The sequence below is a fragment of the Narcine bancroftii genome, chromosome 12, assembly GCF_036971445.1.
Source record: "Narcine bancroftii isolate sNarBan1 chromosome 12, sNarBan1.hap1, whole genome shotgun sequence".
NCBI lineage: Eukaryota > Metazoa > Chordata > Chondrichthyes > Torpediniformes > Narcinidae > Narcine > Narcine bancroftii.
This window is the reverse complement of record NC_091480.1, coordinates 81,553,701-81,563,042: the sequence shown is the minus strand read 5'-3', so window position 1 is coordinate 81,563,042 and position 9,342 is coordinate 81,553,701. Positions and strand designations below refer to the sequence as shown.

At 42.8% G+C, this 9,342-nt stretch overlaps 1 long non-coding RNA gene across 1 annotated transcript; it reads right to left on the bottom strand.

Moving 5' to 3' along the window:
- Positions 1-225: 225 nt before the first annotated feature.
- Positions 226-7,006, bottom strand: LOC138747688 (uncharacterized). Its single transcript, XR_011347615.1, has 2 exons — positions 6,785-7,006; positions 226-5,261 (listed from the first exon to the last, which is right to left on the bottom strand). It is a non-coding gene; the product is annotated as an uncharacterized lncRNA (long non-coding RNA).
- Positions 7,007-9,342: the final 2,336 nt, after the last annotated feature.

Genomic DNA, 9,342 nt, shown 5'->3' with positions numbered 1-9,342 from the left:
ATGCGAAAGGAAACATGCTGGAGCTAAGATCTCTGACGTAGAATGACTAACATGAGAACCCTATTCCATTTTAGACCACAGATCCTTGATCATTGGTTGTATCAAGGATTAATGGTGTGCCAATAGTGGACCTGATTCGGTCTGAATAAAAAGGGTTGGAGGGTTCAGAAGAAAGATTAGGAAACATAAAGGGTTGACCATTTGGCTTAGAGAAACTGTCTGCTATTTCAAGTCATCAAGTCACCTTTATTTATCGTTCGTACCATGCTAACACGGTAAAGACAAGATAGCATTTCTCCAGGGCCACGGAGCAGATTTACATCAATATAAGTTGAACACATTGAAGTATTAAGACTTATACATTAACAGTCCATGGTACCCTATCCACAAATGTTCTGGGAGTTCAGGAGTCTGATGGCTTGGTGGGGGGGAAGCTGTTACCAATCTGGACATAAGGGCCTGAGAGCTGCAGTACCTCATACCAGATGGCAGAAAAGAGAACAGTTTACATGAGGGGTGTGTGGAGTCCTTCACAATGCTTATTGCCTTTCACCTGCATTGAGTGATGTAGATGTCCTTCACAGTAGGGATTGAGCCCCCATGGTCTTTTCAGCTGACCTCACTCTCCTCTGCAGGGTCTTGCGCTCCGAGGAAGTACAGCTTCCAAACCAGGCTGTGATGCAGTTACGCAGGATGCTCTTGGTACATCCTCTGTAGAATATAGTGAGGATGGAGGGTGGGAGATGGACTTTCATCAGCCTTCACAGGAAATTAAAGAGCTGCTGGGCTTTTTTGGCTGAGATGCAAGTGTTAAGGGACCAGGTGAGATTCTCCACCAAGTGCACTCCAAGGAACTTGATTCTCTTGACAACCTCAACTGTGGAGCTGTCAATGGTCAGTAGAGCATGGTCCCCCTGGACCCTCTTTAAAGAGATCTTTGTGATCTGCTCTCTCAACTTCCCCCTTCCCACACAGTCCTTGTTAGTCAAAAATGCCTCAGACTCTCACTTTCAATGTCAATGACTGGGCATCCACCACTATCTGGTGGAGACAACCCCTGGAATTTATTGTGTGAAGACATTTCTCCTCATCCCAGCTCTGGATGGCTGACTCCTTTTGCGATTATATGAATGAAAATGTCTGTGTACATTAAACAAATTTAACGGCTGGCAAACTGCAGAAAAAAGATTGACAACCTCCATATTGTTTTGCTGCTCTGCCCCATATGATGGCGCTAGAACACCAGTTCCCTTCACCCCAAGTATTTAATTTGATCACCTTATCCACGTCCCTAATCATTCCATTTCACAGTAGCACTCAGGTGAGGCCTGGCTGAACTGTTCATTCTCCAGTACTGCTGCCAGGACCCATGAGCTGAAACCCTGTGTTCCTACACAATCTGTGAGCCACACATCCAGCTCTTCAATCTCATTGAAACCCTGGGCCTGCCTCACCTGTGGTCAAACCTTCTTGTCAATCTTGACTGACCAATTAACCTGAGGGGGAATAACTTGGGAACTTAACTTTTAATCTAGTTTCCCTACCTTCCTCTGCCAATGTTTCTCATATTTTGTAGTTTGTTCTGTTTAGATTTTAGATCTGAATTTCTGATAACCAAGGTACTCCCAAACTCAACATGAGATTAAAATCACTTATCTACAGAAACCCCATTAGTGTCAATTTTGCATACTTGCACAACTCTATATCTATCACAGCCTATTTTCTGGTTATTTTTAACCGACTGATCCAGAAGGCTATCTGAAGTTCCTTACATGAACTTGCCCTCCAGAGTATGACAACAATTTGGATTTGTCCAGGTTATATGCTGCCCATCTCTGCATTGCCCAGTATACATATATGCAGCTTTCTTTTACTCCAACTGTTTTCAGGTAGTAATGGCTATAGATGAGACAGGACCTTGAGGAAATACGGGGAAGGCTAATTCCAACAGTATTAGGCAGGAGCTGGCAGGAGTAGATCAGGAGCAGGTGTTGTTGGGCACATCTACATCTGACATGCAGGAGTTGTTTAATGGCCAACTGGTCAGAATTCAGGACCAGCATGTTCCCATAAGAAAGAGAGACCAAGATGGTAAGTTGCACAATCTCTGGATGACAAGAAATTTTGTAAATGTAGTTAAAAAGGAAAAGGAAGCCTACATAAGTTTGGGGAGCTAAAAATCAGACAAGGCTCTTGAGAAGCAGGAACTAACACTAACATTACTAACATTAACAAGGAATTGGGAGGGTTCCACAAAGTGTCCTTTGGAGAGTATGATTAAGGAGAATCCCTAGGCATTTTATATGGACATTAAAACAAGAAGAGGGTGGACCATTCAAGGACAAAGAAGGAAATGGATGAGGTACTAAATGAGTAAAAGGACATGGAGGATAGTGACATCAAGTCTATGGTTTTCCAAATGCAAGTAGATCCTATCCCTGAGATATATTGAGAGTCTAGGGTATGGTGATATCAAGAAGGAACAGGTGCTGGGTTCCTTGAAAAATATTAAGGAAGATAAATCTTACGTGTCTGGGATCTGTGCAAGGTTATTGAGAGTTCAAGAGAAAAGATTGCTTGACAATGTTTCAGAAGGGCAATAGGGATGACCCAGGAAATTACAGGCCAGTAATCCATACAGAGGTGGTTGGAGAAGATTCTTAGGGATAGGATCTACTTGCATTTGGAAAACCGTAGACCTGTTAGGGATGGTCAGCATTGTTTTGTGTGGGGACGGTTATGCATTACCAACTGGACTGAGTATTTTGAGGGGGTGATGAAGATGATTAATGAAGGTAGGATAGTGACTGTTGTGTACATTAGTAAAGTATCTGGTACACTGATCCATTTTCCCACTCAGTCCCACTTCCTGGCCTTCTACCTTTAACCTTTAATGTCCTGGCTTTTCAGATACTTATGAATCCCTGACTAAATGCACCCAACAACCTGACTTCCACAGCTGCCTGTGACACCAAATTCTAGAGGTTCACCCCTTTCTGGCTAAAGAAATCCCTCCACATTGTTGTTTTAAATGGGCACCTTTCTGAATCCTGAAGTTGTGCCCTTGTCTCCCCCACCATGGAGAAACAACTTTGCCACATCTACTCTGTCCAGGCCTTTAAATGTTCGAAATGCTTTGATGAGGTTCCCCTCATTCTTCTAAACTCCAAGAGTACAATCCAAGAACTGACAAACGCTCCTCATACGCTAATCCTTTCATGATGGAACCCTTCAGAGAATCGACATACAGAGGGATCATGGGTGTAAGTCCACAGCTCCCTGAAAGTACTAACACAAGTACCTGTAAATAGGGGGTAAAGAATGTATATAGCCTGCTTTGAACTACTTTCTGTTTGCAAGATTATGGTGAAGTATGACTGTTTAATTATAATTAATTATCCAAATCCTGAGGAGTCACCCGCCTGCAAATTCAAAACTTATTTAAAGAGATGAAAAGTCTGAGGATGCAAGTGACTCAAGCATTCAGGAATGCAGGGCCACAGAAAGCAGCATGCCAAGACAAGGCCATCATGGGCTCAGACTTCCCATCCAATGCAGACATCTAGGTAAGGCACTATCTTAGAAAGGCAGCTAAAATCATGGAGGACCCCCATCATAATAAAAATGAGCAGGAGTCGGCCATCCAGCCCATCGAGCCTGCTCTGCCACTCAATCAGATCATGGCTGATCTGATGACAGGGTCATCACCCACCTGCCTTTTCCCCATAATCCCTTAATTTCCCTACTGCAAAAATCCATCCAACCTTGTCTTAAATATTTTTACGGAGGTCACCTCCACTGCTTCAACGGGAAACAAAATTCGCAGATACACCTCTGGGAAAAATTCATAATCGACGTTTCAGGCTTGAGCCCTTTATCAAGGCATGAGAGAATGCCAGCAGGCATCCAAACAAAAGATAGGGGAGGGGAGAGCCCTTCTATTTCACTTAACTGGCTAATGCCCCCCCTCTAACATACGTTCTGGCCCCAACTCTGGTGAATATTTATCTCTTCTTTTATACCAGTGGTTTTCAAACTGCCCCCCTAAACTCACATTCCATTTAGTGCTCTGTGATTAGTAAGGGATGGCTTAAGGTGGTGTGTGAGTGGGAAGAAAAAGGTTTGAAAACCACTGTTTTAATCGTACCTCATTGACTCTTTATGTGCACGGTTTCATAACTCCAAAGGAAATGGGCCAATGACAATTTTCTCAACCACAATATTTCAGTAACAATTGGGTCTAGAGCAGTGATTCTCAACCTTCCCTTCCCACCCACATACTACCTTAAGCCATCCTTTACTATTAACAGAGCACTTAAGGCATAGGGATTGTTTAAGGTAGAATGTGAGTTTAGGGGGCAATTCATTTATACTCTTTTTCTGCTGTGGCATTTTGTTGTAATTTAATATATATTCTATTGCATTTTATGTAAGTGTGTGGCTGCAGCAAAAAAAGAGTCTGGTGCATCTGAACATTGTACTCATGTAAATAACATATGATGGATCAACAAACACGCAGAGAATGAGAATCAAGGTTCCAAGTTGAGATAAAGGGTTCTGTCTCAAAATGTTGACTGTCTATTTCTCTTCATGTATGCTGCCTGACCCACAGAACCCCTCCAGCTTTTAAATTCAAAAAAAATTTGTCATGAGCACAGTAACAGGCCCTTTTAGCCCACAAGCCCATGCCACCTAGTTATACCCATTAATCTACAACTCCGGTATGGTTTGAATGGTGGGAGGAAACCAGAGTGCCTGGAGGAAACCTACACAGACAAATGGAGAATGCACAAACTCCTTATGGATTTGAACGCCGGTCGCTGACGCTGCAACAGCGCTACGTTAACTGCTATGCCTACGGTGTTACCCAAACAGAGCTTCTCTTTGTTTGCTCCAAGGTAATGCATTCCATCTTGCTGCATCGTTTTCTGTACAATTCCAATGGAAAGGGTTTTGCCACCGGGGCCTTTGCATCTAGAGGCTACAAGAGGTTAAGCCATTTCCCTAAGCTGGTTGAGTTGTAGGATCCCATAGAATTTTTCTGTATCGTTCCATCTGGAGTTGAATGGGCTGTCTTCCATGTGTTCACACAAGGTTGGGTTAGTTGCACCCTGGCTCAACGAACGACGCTCTCACCTCTTTGTCAGGTTTGGGGCTCAGCACCACATTGACACTGATATTCCAATGCAGGATTGTTCCTTTTAAACAAGATGTTGAGCTCTTGTCTTTCAGGTGCAGGGAAAATCTCCAGGTACACGATTCTGAGGAAGAGCAAGGTAGTTATTCTTAGAATCCACCTCTATTCACCCTTCAAATAATATCACTAACACTCATGATCTGGTCACTATAACATTAATATTGGTGTAAGCAAACAAGCCACATTGTTCCCTAAAGTATAACATTAATTTCTAAAATACTGAATTAAGTTGGGATATTCTGATAAGATGCTTTAGAAATGTAACTTTCTTTTTGATTTAAAAAAAAATTTAGACATGCAGCACAGTTACAGACCATTTTGGCCCATGAGTCTGTGCTGTCCAATTTACACCCAATTGACCTACTATGTTTTGTACAGTGGGAGGAAACTGGAAACCCCTGGGAAAAACAAAGCATACAAACTCCTTACGGACAGTGCAGGATTCAAACCCCATTCCCAATCGCTGGTGCTGTAAAGGCGTTGCGCTAACCGCTTCACCAACCATGCCCCCCAAAAAAAGAGAGCGCGAACACAGTCCCCCACAACAAATTTTGGCAGTCGAGCATCCCGCACCTTGGGACATCACAGGTATCTGCACACCCAAAGTGCAATGGGATAGCCTCGTCCTGGGAGATCACCCATCCTGACCACTTGTGTAACTTTCAATCTTTGCTGTAACCATTGGCATCACAGCTGCTCTCTAGTGCATTTATAATTTTAGACTGTATTTGAACTCTGTCCGATTCTATTTGTGGCTGCATTTTGTTGTTTTTGCGTTGTTGACAATCCCAAGGCTGTATTCTAACGAATGAACTGGCCCTTTCTGGAGAGATCGCCATCTCTGGCTCTTTGTTTCTGCCTCTGCTAGTGGGAAAGGACATGGGGTGAGGTGTTCCAATCTCCGTTTTCCAGTTCAACTCCTTTAACCTCCTCCCCTCCACCCCCCCCCCCCCCCACCCCCCCCAACCCTGAACCCTGAGGGCACCCAATGCCTGAACATTAATACCGTGGGCAAATCAGTGTGCCACACTGAAGCTTCAACAGCTGAAGTCGCTATTCCAACCCACCGACGCAAGGGGTTCTGGGCAACGTCAAGCAGAAAGGTTGGCGACTTGTGGCTCATATGACATGAGAGCTCTGCAGGTTGCTGCAAAAGTATTTTGACACCGACGGACTAATTGCAGGTCATTGATCAATTAATGAGGAATATAATCTTAGTGAGGGCCTCGGAGGTGAAGATCTGCAACCAGCCTCTGGAAATGTACTCCCTTAAAGCTTCATAAATTAAAAGCCTGACCCTTTAAGAACTTTTTTTTTGAGCACCATCCAGAAATAATATCAAGTTTGATATTTTCCATTTTTTCCATCATCTCCAACAAACTAAGCCAAACCCACTGTTCCAGTCGTACAGTTAATCCTGCTGATCTATTTCACTTATTGCCAGCAGAACCTTGCCTTACTGGCTTGTTTAATACTGAGGCAATGCGCTATCAGTTATTCACCAAAACAGCAAAGCTAGTGAACCCTACAATTTAAATATTTAACAAGGCCAGGATTCACAGATTTTCAGAGAGTGAATGAGAATACCTCATGCATCTGGACGTCACTGAAGAAGTTTGTTCTCAGACTTTGATACTTGTGCGGGGAAGCTCATCCACCTCTCAGCCACTTCACTCGCTCTCTACAGTAAACAGCACTTGGCAGCATCTCCATGTAAAGGGAGTGCTGTAACTTCATGGTTACAAGTCGATCGCCTGTATAATATCAGGACATTAGCTTGAACAAGTATGAGATGTGGCATTTTGGGAAGTTAAAGGAACAGGACAGACACAGTAAATGGCAAGGCCTCGGAGAGTACTGCAAAACAGACGAGTCTAGGGGTGCAGATATACTGTTTCCTGAATTTAGCTGCACAGGGCTCGCTTGCCATCGACAGCAGATCACCGAGTCCAGAAGTTGATACATCATGCTATGACTGTTCGTAACCTTGGTGAGTTGTTGATTGTGAAGGATTTATGAAAGAAAAGACACATTTGATGATATTATTTGAGTTCTTTAAATACATACCTGGTCAAGAAGATATGGTGTTTTTGGATTTTGAGAAGATTTTCCAATAATATATCCCAGAACAGAAAGGTAGAAACTCTGACTGGCCCACAGGAAAAAGGATCTCACGGTTTGTGATTTAATGTATGTACTCTGATAATAAATCTGAACACTGAATCTTGGAAAGTGGATTGTTTCAACAGGTTGGAGAAGAGAGAATTGGAATTAATATTCTGGCGTGGACTGAGGACTGGTTAACAGAGAGGAAACAACAAAAAGGTGTAAATAAGGCCTTGTCAACTTGGCAGGCTGTGACCAGTGGCACATGACAGGGATTGGTCCTTGTCTCTCAATTGTTCATAATCTTAATCCACTGTTTGGTCAAAGGATCCAAGGTAACACGCCATTTGCTGGTGAAACTCAGTGGGAGGTGTGTGGTGCAGTAGGACTTGGTGAGTGGTACATGGGAATATCATCGTTAATCCAGTGGCCAATAAGATGGCGGATGGAGTACAATATGGAAAAACGTGAGGTTATTCACATCAAAACTCAGAAAGCCAGAGCATTTTTTAAATGGCAAGAAAATGGGAGGTGTTGATAATCAAATGCTAACATTCTCTGTCAGAGGACTATCAGCTTTTGACTGAATGGCTTATTTCTGTTCCTAATGTTTTTGTTCATATGTTACTAAAAGCCAACATGCAGATGAAGAAGGCATATATTATAATATGATGTATTTACTGCAAAAACGTTTGAGTACAGAGTAAATCTGGCTTACTGAATTACAAGATGGGACCTTGTAGAGACACAGAGGGAGCACTACATCTAAAGGACGATCCACTATGGATAGAAGAGTGGTTTCAGGGCTGGAATTCCATCATATTGAGAGTAGACTAGATCTCCGCCCTCCAAAGCAGCCATTCTCACCCTTTGATTATTCCCCTCCCCCATTTGATTTCTCGTGAGCTTCTCTACTACCGACTACATGGAAAAAAAAAACACTGGTCTAGCGATTAGAATGAGAGATGACCTCAATAAAACATACAAATTCTTGGAGGGTAGGTTGATGCGATTCGTTTTGGAGAATTAAACTAAAAGGAACAATTAATACATTCTGAAAACAGCCTGCACGCCAGTGAATATAGCACCTGAAACAAAATCTGGGAACTAAAGGGAATAATTTGTGATTAAAGAACCAAAATACACTAAAAACAAAACTAAAACAGAACAATATATGTTATGGGATAAGGTACACTGAGAAAAAAAGACCTAAGCAAGTGAATGTTTAGGCCGTTGGGAGGGGGGATGGGGAGCTGTGGTGGAGACAGTAGCCGAAAGTGACACAATGAATATTAAGTAAGAAATAAAATCCACATTTATTGAGACTAAAGATGTGGTCGAAGGTGTGCATCATGGTCTGGTATGGGATCACCAATACCCAAGTGAAAAGCCCTGCAAGAGGTAGTGGAAACAGCCCATGACACCACGGGCTAAACCCTCCCCACTATTGAGTACATCAACAGGGAACGCTACCGTCAGAGAGCAGCGGCAATCATCAAAGACCCACACCACCCAGCACATGCTCTGTTCTCGCTGCTACCATCAGGAAAAAGGTACAGGTGCCACAAGACTCGCACCACCAGGTTCAGGAATAGCTGCTCCCCCTCCACCATCAGACTCTTCAACACAAACTCAATCAGGGACTCATTTAAGGACTCTGACTTGTGCACTTCATTGATTTTCTTTTTTATTCTCTCTGTATTGCAGTCAGTTTGTTTACATTCATTATCTGTTTGCAGTTCTTTATTTGTTTACATGTTTATGCTGTGTACGGTTTTTTTTGCACTACCATTAAGTGGTATTTCTGCCGCACCCACAGACAACGGGACTTGAGTTTTAGAATGCCCAAATTTTGTTTGTGAAGGTCGTCTTGGTGATAGCCAGGAAGTATATAGCAGTTTCGTGGAAGATGGACTCCCATCTAAATACCACACGATGGAATATGGAAATCCAGAGTTGCATTCCCCTGGAGAAAACCACATACAATCTAAGGAAGAAACACAACACATTTGTTAAGGTATGGCAACCTTACTTTAAAT